This window comes from Telmatherina bonti (assembly GCF_933228915.1).
Source record: "Telmatherina bonti genome assembly, chromosome: 12".
NCBI classification, from domain to species: Eukaryota; Metazoa; Chordata; class Actinopteri; order Atheriniformes; family Telmatherinidae; genus Telmatherina; species Telmatherina bonti.
Genome location: NC_136610.1, coordinates 32,047,277 through 32,062,208, shown reverse-complemented (window position 1 = coordinate 32,062,208; position 14,932 = coordinate 32,047,277). Strand labels below are relative to the sequence as shown.

Below are 14,932 nucleotides of genomic sequence, written 5' to 3'. Positions count from 1 at the left end.
AAGCAGCTCTGAAATGCTGCTGGATCACAGACAAATTGGCACAAACACAAGCTTCAATCAGCTGTCACTTGCAATCGTAAGAGAGTAAATTAACTGTGGTGCCAAGGCTGCAAAGCTCTTGGCAGAAATGTGAGATCCTGCCCAGTGGCTCTCTGAAAGGATATACAGATATAGCTAATAACATGGAATAATATGGGATGCTGACAACAATAACTGAAGGACCACTTTTCAGTGTGCAGAGTGAGTCAGCAAGCAAATATTCATTCGCTGGGACCTGATCAGTATCTAACAGTTGAGAGATTTCAGTCACGGAGGTATAAAAACACAAGCAGGCTCTGATGGGATTTTACAGGGTCCTACAAGGTCTGTAACTATGAAGACTCAAGATTAAAGAAATCTATGATTCACATCATGTGTTGATCTGAGAGGTGGGACCGGTCCACTCCCTGTTTTCAGAGTAAAATTCAAATAAACAACCTCAAAGCCCCAGCTGCTGGACGCTGTGAGAAAAGCTTCACAACCTGCTGCAGATGTGAGTGCTGGAACTTCTCCTTTTTACCTCACTTCCAGCGGGGGTTGGGCATTAAATCGGTTTTACTCATTAATCCAAATGTGCCATTTGCCAAAAGGTCTGTCTTTAAAAGATAAAATTTTCCTCCCACCTGTAAGATACATAAAAAACCTTGTCCTTTCACATTTGAGTTAACCACAGACGTCCAACTGGACAACACTGACCTCCACCTATGAGAAACACAAAACTAAGCTAAATACAGCAGCTAACAAGGACAAGCTCATTCCAAAAGAGCCACTGTCATCAATTATTTCCTACTTAGATCAGGTAACAATAGACTGCTACTAGAACTACTTGGAAACTGAAGAACTGCATTAGTTCTACATGTATGCTGCCAAATGGATCAGATCCCGTCACCAGCAACAGAAAGTCACCATTAAGTCCTCAATTATTTGCACTGAAACATAATTCCAATAGAATAGAGAAGCTGACAAGCTCTCCAATAATGAATGTTAAATCTGACAGCCTGTGTTGGGTTTAAATCAGAGGAGCAGCAGTTTCAAGTAAGTCTGTACGTATCAAACTGTATATTTTATGTAAACTAAATTTTATTGTTGAAAATACAAGTATACGTATTGTTTCTGAGAGTTTTAGGGTGGTATTTTGGTGTGCACTTGACTGCAGTGAAAAATGCAACAATCATGGAAGCTAATGATATGGTGCCTTGTTATACAGCGGAAAAAGGTTTAAGGTTGCATATAATACTAAATGAAAGGGGAAAAATCTATTAAAATCTGAAATCAGAAATTAAAAAAATCTTTGTTTTTCAATCATATCAAGCAGCTCCACGTCCAACCACAGACATGTGTCACCCACTCTGTGTCTCCCTTTGTTGTCTGGGAACCACTGCATCCTAATACACATTTCTTCCTCCTCTTTAAGTCTGAAATCTTCTGCGAAACCTGAGTCACTGCTGGTACCCTTGTCTGCAACCCTAACCATAACCCTACCCAACCTCCCACCTTCCACCATCTCTACTCACTCCCCCTCATCACTCCATTTTCACAGTCCAGTCGACTTGGAACTGCTGAACCGTGCATCTTGCTGGGGTCAGCCACGGGACAGAGCCAGCTGAGCCAGAAAAGTCTTTGTTCACTGGGCAGTCATACGGGAACAAGACCTGTTACACTAAACACACAAATGCATGCCAACCATAGTCCCATGCACGTAAGGAGAATAAAAAGAAAAACACAAAAGCACACAGGAAGGCTTATGATGTGTATTTAGTGAGATGTGTCACTAGTTAAACTTTGGTTTATGACTCTATAAAAACACCTTTAAGCCACCACTCAGGCAGAATAATGGATTCTTGGATGTTTTCTACATCATCACTGATAAGTAAACAGTCTCACAAGCTGTATGACAAATCTATTAATTGGTACTAAGACATGCTCTTTATTTCAGTGCCAATCCACTCCTCTAAGACTGACATACTTTCCTGAGGTGGGTCACAATGCCCTGCCAAGACTACGGTCAAAAGGAGCAACAGCTACAGCAGGCGTGGGTTTGCCTGTGTCTATTTAAACACACCGTTTTCTACTCTTGAGGGGTTTCCTTCCATTGTCATGATAGCATGTTAACACCGAAAAGTGGGCATGAGGAATTAATTCATGCAGGAACCTGGAATGTATCCTCATTAAAATCCCATTCACCCAGGGGAAATAAGGAAGTGGAGTTCATGGAGAGAAAGAGGAAGCTCATGAAAGTGGGGCGTCTTGGCCTGCTGGATGTTGTCTCTCTGCCAGAGGTCCCAGCTGTTTAGATTCTGGCTTTAGCGTAGCATTGGGCTTCCCCTAACCCAGCGTAAGACAAAACCTTTTCCACAGCATGACTCATTCACTGTGGAGAGATACTGAAATTTACACCAGTCAGCACTAAATCAAACATAACATAAAAAATCAAAGCAGGGTTTTCAAAGATGCTGGTGTGACATTGAATGTAACACTCGTAAAACTATTTAACTTTTTAGTCTGGCTTTAAAAAGTTGATTATCCAACTGGGTGATTGTTGTGCCAAAATAAGCAAAGAGGAACTACTTTGCAGTTTTTTGGCAGTGGAGGCGCAGAAGACCACCCTTTAAATGCCAGACATGCTTTCAGAACCAACACTCACTCCTTACATGGTTTCCCACACATCTAAACGTTGATCCTTTAAACCTATTCTGCAATGGTTTATGGGTGTATTATAGAAGCCTGCCTTTGATGACTTATAAAGACAGATAAAACTAATTACTGCATCTGCCACCTTATGCTAACTGCAAACATGCTTTCAGACCATCTCCATGCTACATAGAACAGGTTGGATGGGGCCAAATTGATCACACTTTGCAGCTACATGAAGGTGCTCTGACTGCTTGAACCTCCGGAGAAAACATTGAAAAGTAGTAATAAAAACAGGGGAATGTGTGAGGTTATTCAAAGCCTTTTAACACACTCAAACATTTATTCCTTCACACTTGCTTGATAACCGTCATTAAACATTCGCCACATTCCTCACCTTGTTGATAGTGCAAGACTCTACAAAGTGTGTTTGTGTGTGTAAGCGTCCACTTTTGTGAAGCAATGAGAACCGCTTGTTTGGCTCTGCAGACTCAGGCCTTTGTAAGGAGCTTCTATTTGCAACTTTTCTGCACTAACTCAGCAGGGGATGGAGAAAAAAGGGAGGGGGTGGAAAGAAAGAAAGTAGGTGTATAATGCTAGTGTGTTAAGCACCTGTGCTAACATGTCCAACAAACTGATCTGAGGAATAATGTGACCTCAATCAGGGGCATGCGATTGTTTTTTTTCCTTAGTCTTCACAGTCACAAAAAAAAATCTTCCCTCAAGTTATGTTAACTGTCTAGCAATGCAATGCACACACAAATAACTTCCCAATGTGTCGAAAGAGATAAATTTCAGTGATTCAGCAGCAGCTCTGTTTCACAATGTTGCTGCTGTCACCCAATCCCACTAATCACACAAGAATGTGCAAGCTGCAAAAGTCTTTGGAGGATTAAAAACGTGTTTTTCCGAGTATGGCTGGCAAACGGTTTGTTTTCTTCATAAATCAACATCATTTCAAGAAGATGGCATGACGATTAAACCATGAAGTAAGTGTTAGCTGATTTTTCCCTCTGATAAAAGCAGAGAAACCTGTGAGAGTATCACCATCTTTACATCCCCAAGAGTGTGGATGTCTTCCCTTTCCACTAAAACCCTGCCACCCACCTCAGCTGTAGGTACCGGCTGTTAATTACAAGTAACAAAACTTACCCTCAACAGTAGTGGATGACAGTCCCACCATTTTGCAAGATTAAAGAGGAGAGAAACCACTTCATTCATACACAAAGTAGAAACTGTAGGAAATATATTCCACACTCAGAGCCTCCCCGTGTGCTCCGTCCTGTGAAGCCTTTGTAGTGGAGTTTAGCTGGAGTCTGCTGAATACACACTCCCTTCCCCTCTCCCTTCCTCCATCTGTTCTGTTATCTCCCTTCACCTCTACCTCTAACACTTCATGTCCCCTCCTCTTTTTTTTCTTTTTGGGGGGTAGGGTAAAGGGAGATGGTGCTCTGTGTGTGTATGTGTGTGTGTGCGTGTGTAATCCTAGGGATTGTATAGCACCTGGGAAAGGCTTGCTGTGTAAACACACAAGCAGACTAATGGCTAACCAGCATTCTTTATTCTTTCACATTCTTTCAGAGTTAACATTATTAACCTTTAACTGGCTGCACACATCCTCCCCAAGATGCCAATGAACCCTGAAACAGCAGATTACTGTACTACTACTCTGCATTAGAGCCACTTCAACGTTTTTTTATCTTTCCGTGAAGCAGTTGACACAGGTGAAAATCTTTATTTATTGTACATTTTTGAAACTATGAAATAGAAATGAGGAAATTCACAATTCTTTTTTTTTTTTTTTTTTTTTTTGGAGTGGAGGCAAGTTGAGACTTTTAGGTGTTACTCGTGGATGACTGGTTGCCTTGAGGCAAACACGACACAACATGTTGCCCTCAAACGCACACAAGCACGAACGCTGCACCAACAACTCCTCTACACGACTATGCACAGGACAATGCGGGGAAGTAGACATAGTGTTTCTTCTCAGAAAAGCTGTGTATAAGCGGCTGGCTGGTGTACAAAATGTTAGACTGAATATGAATAAGATAAGTTTATTCTGTTGTTTTGATTCTGGCATAATTCCTTAACACACTTTTTTAAAATCAGTTTAAATACAAGTTAGAGGAGTACGTCTCAAGACATCGTGCTTTTTTGCTAAGACTTAGGGGTGTAACAATACACAGATCTAAAATTGATCATCCGGTCAATAAACGAATGGCAAGCAAACATTGTTCAAAATCAGTAACCTTTTATCAGACACTTTTATTTTGAAAAAGTTGGTATTATTAGTTCCTCTTTCAGGTCAATTTCTGTTTACTACATGTCTGTCTTCATGATGACAGCAAATTGTTGTTTTTTGTTTTTTTGTTTTTTTTTTAATTAAAATAAATGACCTAAAATAAAATAGTTCAGAATAAAAATGTTAAATGACATTCTACTTGCTTTTTTTGGATTTTGATATGAAGAGAAATGACTGCATTTAATTACCTGTTATATAGTTTCATATATATTGGTGGATCCTAAATTGAGTCAAATCCAAATCAGATTGTGACTGAATGACAGATAATGGAAAACAATATATCACTATACAATAAATCATATTTTCATTTTGAGATTAAAAAAAAACAAAAAAAAACAGTGATTTAAACCCCTTCTAAAAGGGTTCATCATAACTCTACAGCAAGCACAAGACATTGAGCAGGCTGTAAGCAATTATCAAGACATGTTGCAGAATTTGAATAAGAATGTTTTCTTTATTTTGTCAGATAACTCATTATGTTTTCTGTAAGATTAGTTACGTTCACGCTTTAATTATCTAATTATTTGAGAGATGAACCAAAGTGTGATTTGCACCAATAAAGGCAAAATATTGGATGATTGAAGAGAAGGTAAAATTAAGAAAAATTGCAACTTTTGGCCAAAACGATGCTGAATTTGTAGATCCAGTTATGCTTCCTTGGAGGACACAAACCATGATACTCACAGGGTGTTTTTTTTTTATTTATTTATTTATTTTTTTTATCCTTTTTGTTGCTAAAAAGGTGTAGAAAAACCACTATGGAAAGATGACAAACAGTTAAAGGCAAATGAAAAATACTATAAATGATTTATAAACACTTCCTAAAAGAAAATATTCTTGTTTCTAACTCAAGTTAAACAGTTACTGAAAAACTCTGAAAAATAATGAAAAAAAAGAAGAAAAAATGGAAAGAAATACCATAAACACTGATCCAACACATGATTTGAATACAAGGCTTGTGTATTCAAGGCATCTTACAATTTTGGAGCCTTTATGGCCAAAATATATTTTTAAGCAGTGGACCAATTACACATTTTGACAAAGACTTGGCTTCTTCCAAAACAATTCAATGATACAAAAGCCAGAACTTCCATGATGTATTTGGTGTTTCCCAGCTTTTTCCAGATATCCCTTAGCTGTGACAAATGCAACAGGCTGTTGGGCCTTGTTATGGCCACACAGACCACTCCTCACTGTGACTAAAAGTGAACTCTGACCTCAAAAGTGAAGCTGTGACCCCCATCCAGAGCCATGAAGACTGCAGGAAGGAGGTCAATGCACACCACGCTGTAAAATCCACATCACTTTGCCTGACATCACAACAGAGTCCAGCTGATCTCATCATCTCTTCAAAACTAAATTCACCTTACAACAGAAAACATTCATGGAAGTTGGAGTTCCTTAAGTCTTCCAAATAAAGCTGCTGTGAGAACCTCAAAAGACCGTACCATCTGTGACTCCACAAGAGATCAACATTTAATGAAAACTGCTGGACTTTTCTTGGAAGTCTCCCCTTTCTTATTGTCTTTGGACATGTTGGATATACAACCATTTCCGAACCTGATCTGACATGAAAGAGCTCTGCAGGTTGAACATCTTGTCCAGAAACAGCGTGGGTGTCGCTTTGTCAGCTTAACAATATCGCCCACCTACTCATTTCTTTTTTCTTTTTGGTGAGAAAGCATAATATTATCTCATGTTAGGTGAGTCACAGGAGAGCTTCTTCTGTAAAGAGACTGCACCGTTTGAGTATTGTCTTCATGCCGTGAGATACTTATCAAAATACTACCATCCAACCTGCGACATGCATACTTTAAGTCAGCGGCTGTCCAAAACATTAAGAATAATTTCTCTACAAAGATGATGTCTTGCCTCTTTGTTCAGTAACTATGGGATTCATCACACCCTTTGCACAGTACAGATTTGGGAGGTGAGTGTGGCTGACATGCAAACAAAGGTGAGGTAAACCAGATGGCCAGATGTGCTTTATGTTATTTAACCACACCACAAGCTGTGCCAACAATGACTTCCTACACGAGCCTGTGGGCTATCATGATGAAATGCCCTCCTACTCTACTCCCTAGATTCCAAGCATTTCCTGAGGGTGATTGTTCTCCAATCTTTTTACTGCATTAAACATGTTTGGGCATTTGCAAGCTGCTATCTAACAACAATACATAAACAGAGACAGCGTTGCTTCACTGGGAAGATACTTATCAATTGGAGACTCCAACTGTGACTCTACAGTCTTTTTGTTCCTTTTTTTGTATTTACTGTTGAAGGAACAGATCTACTAAATTGCTTTTTTTGTATAGGCACAATATTATAAGCTGCAACTCTAAGTATTCAATTTTGATAGTTAAATACATGGGTTTCTAATATTCAGTCTATGCTTCACTTAAATACAGAAAAGCATAAAGCTGATGAAAACTAGAGGACTTTCCATCCAGTGCAAAGATGTCCAACCCTAACCACAACCTTTCCATAAGCCTAAACGCATGTTTTTGTTGCCTAAACCTAACAAGCTACTTTAAGTACCACACAATCAACAAGGATAAGAAAAAACTGTTTTTCTATTGACTAGTGCAGTTAAGCATTAAGTGATCTTACTAAATAAAAGGAAAGGAAATGAAATGAAATGACGACAGTGGACACCATGAAAAGAAGGTTCTATTCTAAACAGGTCAAAAACACCTCAGGTGAGCATTTAAATGTTTGTTTTTTTTTTTTGTTGTTTTTTTTTTGTGTTTTTTTGCGTATTGGTGTAATGTTGTAACATTAACTTTAATTTATTTTATTGTAATGACTTCCTTTACCTCTTCTCATTCAAATATTGTACATAAAATCAACAACATCAAAAGAAAAGGGCTAAAACTTAAACTACAAAAAAGGAAGCAAAACAAACTTAAAAACAAGTAAATACAAGGAGAATACGTTGAAGAGCTTTTGTTTTGGGTCTTTCATTCAGCAGTTTTGGTTTCAGCTTCTCCGTTCTAGTAAAAATAAGTTGGTGAAAAGCAAGATACAGTGGAGTCATGATACCAAATTAATGTTGACGGTTTCATTAATATATCTTTCTTATTTTTTTTTAATAAACTGAGATGGTACAGAAAGAGTATTCTTTTTGACCGGTTTCCACAAGCAAAGCTTTATAAGTATATATAGAGCAAGATATAGAAGCCAGATATAGAGACAGAATAATGACGTTATTAGTTTTTATTTTGGCATGAATGGTCAGGGGAAGGGTTTAGTTGTGTGCTTGTGTAGGTAACGTGCCTGTGTGTTTTTTAAGTGTGAAACTGCTTTTTATTTTTATGTTGTTCAGTGCTTTGATATGCTTTTGCATGAAAAGTGTTATACAAATAAAGTTTGATTTGATTTGATTTTGGCCTTTCTGTAAAATACAGGGAGGTCCTCAAAGGTAATTTCCTCAATAAAGGATGGAAGAATTAAAAGTAAAATGCCAGGAAAATAAAATTATTAGCACACATAAAAACTGGCATAAATGAAAAAAGTTTTTAAGAAAATCATATAATGTGTCAGAAATACAGACAGCAGCAGATATACCCACCAACAAAGCAGAAATAACATGCTCGTGCTAGCTTTGATAGGTTAAATGCCAATGGCCTTCAGAGAGTAATTATTACCACCCTCTTCACAAAACACTTTTGCTCTCTTGTATCAGCTGATGAGTTGGCCAACTGTATGGGGTTGCCCTGAATGCCCCCCATAGATTTAGGCTTCCTCCTTCCGCTGATGACATCACCTATCATCTCCTGCCTTCTGTTTCCTCTTCCTGTCAGCTGACCTATTCCCATTTTTACTGAAACGTCTCTGGTGACCCCGTTCGTATTGTGCTGTGAAGATCCTATGTTAGATAGCATTGAACATGTCTGCTTGTGAAACTGCATTTCAAAGAAAAGACAATATAAAAGAGCTCCCCTTTTATTTAGCAACTTCAAGTTGGCTCTGTGAGAGTCCGATTTCCTTTCTCATAGTTTGACATGTTTGTTATTTGGCTGGAAATCTTGCACAAACACTGTATGGTAAATCCAGTGTACCAAATGCAGACTACAAAGCTGTTGCAGGAAGTGCGGACAGCATGTGGAAAAGCTTACTTAGTCTGTAGGAGTTGTAAAGGAATGCAAATGAAGGGAAGAGGAGAAAAAAAAACATGATCTTCCTACTGTTTTATTGCAGACAGGAAGATGCTTCAGGTTATCATAAAACACAGTAAAGATCCCACACTCTGTGATACATGCAAGTATATACGCACCATGCACGCTGTAGAGATGGAAGATGTCCAGCGATACAGCGCGCATTATGCTGATCTATGTATTCACTTTAACCAGCAGGCAGTGAACGTTTTGGCACACTGACTTACAAACTGACACTAATAAAGATTCCAAATGACAACATGTCATTTCATAGTCTTACATTTGTCAAGAGCATGCATGTAAAAGCATGCATGCCACAGCACAATTACCCTCTGCTCATATCTGAGTTCAAATCTCTGAGGCAGAACAAGGCTTGTATTGCACTGCAATATGTGCACTGTAAATATTACAAGTGTCTCTCAAACAGGGTTTGTGAAGTATCCTGCAGACACCATGTCTGACAAATCTCTGACTTAAACATGTATTCTCATTCTGTCTAATTAGGCCAAACTAATGACCTTCTCCTAAAGTTAAAAAAAAAAAAAAAAAAAAAGAGTTGTTATGATGACTCAAATGAGTAATGGTGAGGCAAAATTACAGATTTGTGTACATGTCGTCTGAAGTTTTAACTGGATTCTGAAGGCTAGTCATTAGACACCAAAACTTTTGATTTTCAGGCATGCACACACACACACACACACACACACACACACTCACACACACATAGACACACAGCATGGCCTCAGTGTCGCTGAGTGATTTGGAAAACTGCAGTGATAGTTGAGACAATTATCTCAAAGAATCACTGACCTCAGTTACAGGTCAGCTTAGGAAAGCTTTGTGCTTCTTTTCCAGCCTCACCTACATCATATTTGCTTTTCAGCTTTCACTTTGCTTTAAAAAGGATAAGATTGAAATCGATCAGGCCAAAACATAAAAATAAAAAGACCCATGGAAGTTATTGTCCAATGTATGCTATGACGTGATTAAAAAAAAAAACCTTTTAGGTCATTAATATTGTGGATAACCAGTTTGCCTGTCATCAGTTGGACATCATTTTTGTAAACTTTTGATGTGGTTTCACCAGTCCTCTCCTAAACAACCAGGGTCTACCAGGGCTGCAGTGGAGAAGGTCGTTTTCAGGAAGCAACGCATTCACATAAAAATAGAAAGGCATTTCGTTCCATCTGCACACTGCCAATTAGGAGAAAACTTACCAAAAACAAAGAAAAAAAAACCAAGACAAAACATTTGAGCTGCATAAAATCTAAATTTTTAACTGCTTCTATTTGCTATCATTTACTTCCATCGATTATAGGGTGTCAAAAATTACTATTAGTTTAGTAAAACACTGAGTCTCGTAGTGTTGCTTCTTGTGCAGCAATGACAGTGGAGAAGTTGTCCTCAGATGAGTGGCAAAAAGAATATATTTTTATATAAATCATAAGCCTTTTCTTAGAACGACTGACAAAGTTTTTGTCCAAACACAATCAGGAAATAAGAGAAATGTCACAGTGAAGTAATTTTGTGTTACTAGCAATATGTCTGGGACTAGTGTCCAAAGTATGAAGTATAACAGACTATACCCTCTTCCTTTTTAGTCAGCATTGAGTATACCCACATCTGAACCCCCTGTGATGCTGCTTTTGCAATTACAAACGTCCCTGCCTATGTCGCCCAGCAGCTCAGCTAAAGTTACCTATGCTACACTGGTGCAGTTAGCCATCAGCTGCGTAAACTTTAGCCTGAAAATAGACATAATAAAGATATATGTATATACGTCAATAAGCCTGTCTTTCACTAGTCTGTGTGCCAGTACTGGTTTAGTCATTTCATAACTCTTCCTCCCTGAAACCAAGAGCAGAAATTATGTGCCTATGACCAAATATACTGATGGATTATTAAACTAGAGTAGTCTTACTTTTTCTGTTTAATCAAAAAGGGCAAAAAATTGAGAGTATACCCACTTCTTGAAGGAACTATTACACCACTGTCTGGGACTGTGATGAACAGACGACCTGTCCAGAGTGTACCCCAAATCTTGCCCAATGATTGCTGGGATAACCTCCAGCTTCTCCCCAACCCTTTAAGCGGTTGGACTAAGCGGTCAAGGAAATGAATGAATGTTAATATATCTCACCCTACACATTGTTAAAAAAAAACTGCACTTTACTACTCTGTGCATTATTCAGTCACAGACTTGACTATTTTTCCTGCAAAATGGAAACTCTCACACAAGGAATCTTTGCTCTCATGCTGCTTGTAGAGGCAGTACCTTAAAGGATGCCATTATGAGATGTATAAGATCATGTGTGCAAATAACCATTTCAGTGGGACTTGCTGACATGTCACGGTGCAAAAGGATGACAGCAGTGAGCATAAGCTCAGCCAAATCTGTTGCTCCATATTATATAAAATATAGTGGAAAACGTCGAACAAAATTACATAAATGAACAGCTGATCATCAAGCATGTCCTTCATGCATTGTTGTTGTTACCAACTAGTATGCATGGGATTCCCCTGCCTTTTCACAATGCATTGTGGGATGCCTTTTCATTGACCCCAAAAAGAAGAAAAAAGTAGTAAAAAATAGGAACAGATGGGAGGATGTATTCTGATTACAGAACAGGAGCACTGACCAGGTGGCGAGAGTCACAACTGGGTATTTTTCAATATGGAGAGAGGCCAAAGGCCACAGAACCGATCAATATGAAATCATGTCCTGTGCTATACCCTCTCACCCCATGCCTTTCATTTTTCATTTTTACCCTGATTTATTCAGGTCTGGGATGGCACAGAGGGCTTGACTCAGCCTGCTGCCAGACAAAGGACCAACAGTGTAGTCAGTATTATTCAGATCCCATATCTGCCCCGAGTCCTATGAGATCACCACAATGCTATGTCTCACTCACAGTAAAGTATTCACATACTGAGAAAGATGCTATTTTGCAAGCGGAAGCCTGCTTTACTGATGCTACACAGACAAGGGTGACATACACTGAACAGACAAGCCTGCAAACACACACACATTTCAGGGGAAACACACAAAAACAGCGGCCACTTTGTCTCCATTTGGGGCTTGATGGGTTAATGAGAATATGAAGGATCACTGACTTCACTTCTTCAGCAAAAATCTGAGACACACTGTGGGTCTTCTTGTTATCAAATTTTATTTAAACACCACAACACAATTAACCAAATTAAAAAATACATACCTAATAATTTGTCATGTCACACAGATAAAGCACCACCAACACTCCTGCTCACTGCCAAAAACTTGGCCAAATAAAGTGCAACATGCACCTAACAACACTGCATGTTGATGAAACACAACCTTTACAATCCTTATTAAATCACTGTTTAATGACTTTTTAGAAACAGATTCGGCCTCTACTTTTGTTAATAAACTTATACGTGAACTCTGGGTTGACACAACTTCACAATCACTAATTTCTACATTAATAGCAGCTTGAGAGGAACATGGGGAAAAATGAAAGAAAGCTAAAACAACTGATTGATATGAAGAATAGAGGTAAAAAGTAGATCGTTTGGCATATCAGTAAGTCCTTATTTTGTCTAATGAGTGCTCTCTCATTATTCCAGGACTGTGAAGCGGTTGCTCTTAAAAACTATTTCGAAGCAGCTGTTAGACCCGCAGGCATACCTGCGAGGGATGGTAGTCTTTTGAAAGGGGTGTTTTGTTGAGTCATGCCCGTTAACTGAGGAATGGGGCAATTTCACAGTTTTACACAACTCTGTTATTAAGATAAACAAATGAAAAAAGAACTGAGTAGAAGCACCTTTCATAAAATTGCCCAGTAAATGTATTAAACTACAACCAAAAGCAGTGTTAACTTTACAAGAGGGATTACAGTGTTTACCACTGTCATCTCTACTGATCTAATGCAGACAAAAAAAAACAAATACACTTTGCAAAACTAAAACGGATAAAGACTGGATGTAGTTAAAGTTAGGTCAAGGTCTCACATTGTTATAAAATTATTTAAATCTCCTGTGTGTGCACCCTTGGAAAGGTGATACATTTTTCATTATCTGGCCACACTACTGGAAATATATAATATATGTTTTGTATTTTGCACTATTCACTTACTACTATTTGGACATTAGTGTAGCAACAAATCAGGCTGCCCACTGGCTTAAAAGGTTGCTCGTTCGAGCCTTGGCAGACGTTTGAAAAGAGCAGTTTGTGCACAGATTTTAAGTCTGGGTTCTCCCCAGGTATTCTGACTTCCAACCAACGTCCAAAGGAAGCTGGTGTCCAAAAATATGCATGTTAGGTTGTTTTGCTACCCTAAATTGTCCCTAGGACAGAGTTTAACTTTGTTTCTCTGTGTTGGTGACCTACCCAGGTTCTTATCCAGGGTGTACCCTGCCTCTCCAGCTTCCCTGTGACCCTTAATTGAACTAAGTGGTTAAGAAAATGGATGTAAGGTATTGTAATGTACAGTTGTGAATGGATGGTGGTCGTCGGTGGACAAAAAGTCTTTGCGATATAAACATGTTTTTGTCTGTGAGTGCATCTAGTGGCCTCAGGTGCACATATGTACTGTCTTCCTCCACGTGCCTTCAAGGCTTTACTTGTCCCAAATGCACTCACCAAACAAAACTGGTAGTTTTAAAGTTCAGAAAGTTCTCACCTCACACACAAACACAAACACACACACACACACACACACACACACACACACACACACACACACACAGTTGTTTGTCTATTCAGTGACACCGCAGAAAAAATGGTGGCGGCTGCCATGTGTGTGGATCCACGGCTAGTAGATGTAAATGAGTCATTTTAGAGAATCAAAACAAGATTTGTTTCAGTACAGCTGACACCTGTAGGAAAAAAGATTTTTATATATGATTTTATATGTGATTTTTTTAATATGATTTATATATGGTTTTAGTAGACGTTAAATCATTAGAATTATTAATTATTCATTTTATTCCTTCCTTTGTTTTGTCAAAGGTTACTTTAGATTTTCTGCCTTCAAGTAGACTTTTTTCTGTCAGGTTAAATTGTCCTACATGCTTGGACAAGGAGGTTTAAAAAGGTTCGATGTGTTTGTTTCCCCTCATAACATCTTCTGTAAAATATCAAGATGTTGAGAGTATCTTTTGGACAAACGCTTTGAATGGAAAAGAGAACATTTTTATACCAAACTTCATTATTTCTTATACACCTGATTGCTTTGTTGTCCCAAAAAACATTACTATTATGAATTAAAAACTGTAAGTTAACTAAGTTTTAACATTTAAGCTCGAAACATTTTGTTGGAGAATTTTTTTTCTTTTTAATGTAGAAAATATTCTGTTGTGAGCCCTGAGGATTATCTTCCCCAGGCAATATATTAATGTGCAAAATGCTGAGTTATGGCTGCTGTCAACTACCTTATAAATAAAAAACAGGCTAAGTAAGTCTTATTCTGCCAAGTTTTTCCAATAAACTTACATTTTCTTTGTTTTGCCGGTACCGGTGTGCACGCACACCCCAGGCACTGTCACCCTACCCTCTGCAACAGAGCATTTGTGAGTGTCATACGCTCTTTAGTCCCTTGCTGCAGTGTTGTGTGCAGCATATCTCCATGGAAACCCCAATATAAACAGCTGTCCTGAGAATGACCGATGCCTATATAAAATGCACATGTGCACTCCCACATGCACAGAGTCATACAGAATCCCTGCACAAATCTCAGCCATATGAATCATAGTGATCCTCTGTTCTTGATGGGGTTAAAGAGGGGAATTCCACTTCTTACAGGGCAGGGCTACAACCATGCTCAAC

General features: G+C 38.5%; 1 protein-coding gene across 1 annotated transcript in view; it reads right to left on the bottom strand.

Moving 5' to 3' along the window:
* afap1l1a (actin filament associated protein 1-like 1a) overlaps window positions 1-14,932 on the bottom strand; it is a 34,409-nt gene that overhangs the window by 11,480 nt on the left and 7,997 nt on the right. The gene's annotated exons all lie outside the window — the stretch shown is intronic.